Raw genomic sequence first — 3,058 nt, forward strand, 5'->3', positions numbered from 1 at the left:
GAACGTTTTTTCTGAGCTGTCTTTAAACATCGATTATCCTTCAATAAATCACAGAAACATGCAAAGAACTCAAACTAAGTTCTGTGAGGAGCAAACGCTGGGCGTAAAGAGTGAATGCAGCTCAAAGCTGTGTGAAGTCTCTCTTCTATGTTTCACGTTGTATTTTGACATATCTGCATTTTCACACATGTCAGAGGGAATTTGAATAAAGATAATAAAAACCAACACCTGTAATTATCAGACCCGTTTATCCATCAGCATGTTTGGGCTTTTCTGCCCTCTAGTGGCCACAAATAACTAAATGCACCTTTAATTTTGGACCCTGAGGCGTCAAACAAAGCATCGAGCTGCTGCTGCCCTCTTCTTATGTTTGCACAACTTTATTGGCTTTTTTACAAATGAGGCAATTACGAACACGCCGTGAGGCTCTGAGCTGCGCGCCCCAGCAGAGGGAGGGAGGCCGGGACAGAAAAGGAAAGGGAGATAAATGGGGGGAGAGCTTTTAATTTGGCGAGCCTCGGTAGAGCTGCAGAAGAGAGGGAGGGGGAGTATAAGAGTATTTAAGAGAAGGGGGGTGAGGAGGAGGAGGAGCTGCTTTAAAGCTTCATGGGACTTTTTTGTCCCACAACATGAGCAAACACAGCTGAGGAATAAAGAGAGGAAGCAGACTGAAGAGAGGAAGGAAGGGACCGAGGCTGAACGAACAAGCCTGAGTGCGACACACACGCACACACACACACACACACGCACTTACGCACGCACACACACACACACACACACACACAAACACACACTCGCTCTCTCTCTCTCTCTCTCTGGAGCGGCACACTGAGAGAGCGAGGAGGAGCAGGAGGAGGCAGCACTCTGAGGAGAAACCAGCGGCTCTGGAACAGCGGAGGAGTGCCGGAGCGGCGGCTGCCTGTCAGACCGGAGTCAGGGCTCACAGACCCCCTCGTCCCCAGGTGCAGCAGAAACCTGCACCTCCTGCTGCTCTCAGAGACACAGCCGAGAGTTTCTGCTGAAACACAGAAGAGTGGAGGAGCTGCAGACCTCAGGTCTGCTGGGTGGCTTTCATTTCTCTGGACAAACCATCAGTTTTCCTCTGGATCGTTTCAGCAGCTGCTGCACATTTTGGAGTCTCATCAGCTCAGAGGAAAACTTTCAGTCTTTAAAATAAGAAGACAGGGAAAATCATCATCACCTGAGGGGGCGAGAAGAAACACCAGCGGAGGAAAAAAAGAGCAGAAGAAGTGCCAGTGTGCACGTTTGTGCAAAGGTTTAATCATCTGGAAGAAAAGCTTTCATGAGTTGAGCCTGGCTGGAGGCTTTTGTCATGGCAGCCGGCTGCAGCTTCCTGAGCGTCGACACAACAGTTTAACGGTGAGCGGCAAGATTTCATATCGTCTCTGTTTATTTCTCTTTCAGTGTAAATCAAGGTCACTGCATCATTTCAGACTTCAGACACGCCCAGTAAAAGTGCTGTTTATGCCCTGTCACAGACCTGGAGCTGCGCTTTAGTGTTTCAGTGAGAACAACAGGAACGCAAACGCACTGGTATCATCGTGAGAAGTGCAGCGACGCTCGAACAGCTGCTGCTCAAACACGTTTGTGGGAGAAGCTCCAGCAGGCGCTCTGTGAGTGACGATGGTCTGCAGGGCAGCAGAGCTTCAGCACCTGTTGCATCGATGGATGCAGACCTGCTGCGAGCTCCAGGCACGTCCAGCCGAAGCAGAATTGATTTCTTAACGAGTCTGTTGTTTGTATCAGTCATCACTGCTGAAGAAAAAGGAAGATTTCAGCTTAAATGTGTTGCTCAGTTATAAACTTGATCCACACTGTGATGTATCAGCCGCCTCCAGAGTGATGAATGGCTGTGCTCTGCTCCTCGCATCAAAATGAACTTCATGCTTGGTGAACAGTTCTAGCGATGCAACTTCTTCCAGCTTCCTTGGATTTCCTTTGAATATCAATCAGGTACTGGTGTCACCTTCAGCCTTTGTTTAAGCTTTTCAGACTCTGTCTCAAATACATCCAAGAAAAAACGATTAACAATAATCAGGCCTCTCATCTTAATGGCCTCACGGTACCGTATCAGCCTATCAGAGCGCTGCAGGCTCGCTGGTTGTTCCTGGCGATCTGAATCCTCCTCAGTCACGCTGCTTTCTGCTCGTTATGTGTCTCTGCGTCCTTCTGTGGTCCTGAAAGCTTTTTATCATTCAAAGCTTCAAATCTTCTTTTATTTAATTTAAACAAGCCACAGAAATGCTTTGTGGCTGTTGTCGGCCTCTCAACCAGAAACAAGCTGCTGGTTAGTTTTGTCTTCATCTGTTTCCACAGTGATGGACAAACAGTGCATTGTTTGGCTAATGACGTCAGCCTGCTGTGGGACTTCCCATGATGCACTAAGCACTCTTTCTTCACACCCCCACCCCTATTTCCTCTCACCCTTTAACCAGTTATTGCAGATATTGCTCGGCCAGATGTCTCTTCCTGTTAAAATGGCGTTCTTCCTCCCCACAGTCGAGTGACTGCCAGAGGATGCTGTCGTTTGTCACCGCCGGTGGGAATTCTGTGTGTGTCGTAAAGCTGTCGTCGTCGGAGCGTTTCATTTGTCCACAGTTGGAGTCCTTTGCAAACATACAGACACAAGCTGTTCGTGTAGCGTGTGAAATCCGCGCTAACGCAGTGAAGCCAAGTATCGGTAAAATATTTACTGGTAAAAAATGAAGGCGGCCCCTCTGAGGAGGACGTTGCATCTCAGAGCAGATCCGCCCCTGCCGAGCTGTAAAACCTCTGCTGAGAACTGCTGTCGTTTGTTTCCCACCAAGTACGCAGCATCATTAAAGCGCTTCATGATTTATGGAGGTGTTTACGCTCTGGCAGGGTCGGTTTATTTCAGAGACGCTGCCGTCTGCTTTGATTCAGAAAAGTGGCTCGAAGCACATCGATGTTCAAAACCAAACTCCGAGAACTCGAACATCCACCCGCCATCGGAGAGGAGCAGGTATCAGCTGCTCCGTCTGCAGCAGCGTCCTCTCCTCCACCCAGCCTCCCATCA

General features: G+C 48.9%; 1 protein-coding gene across 2 annotated transcripts in view; it reads left to right on the forward strand.

Annotated features, from left to right (window-relative positions):
* The first annotated feature begins 560 nt into the window (after positions 1-560).
* Positions 561-3,058, forward strand: part of dipk1c (divergent protein kinase domain 1C) — a 42,576-nt gene continuing 40,078 nt past the window's right edge. Inside the window, exon 1 of one of the 2 annotated variants that reach the window (XM_040039488.1) lies at positions 561-1,380. The gene's annotated coding sequence lies outside the window, so the exon portion shown is untranslated. The remainder of the gene's footprint in view (positions 1,381-3,058) is intronic. The other variant, XM_040039489.1, reaches the window with a different exon arrangement.

This window comes from Simochromis diagramma, unplaced genomic scaffold, assembly GCF_900408965.1.
Source record: "Simochromis diagramma unplaced genomic scaffold, fSimDia1.1 OVJJ01000567.1, whole genome shotgun sequence".
Taxonomy (NCBI): domain Eukaryota; kingdom Metazoa; phylum Chordata; class Actinopteri; order Cichliformes; family Cichlidae; genus Simochromis; species Simochromis diagramma.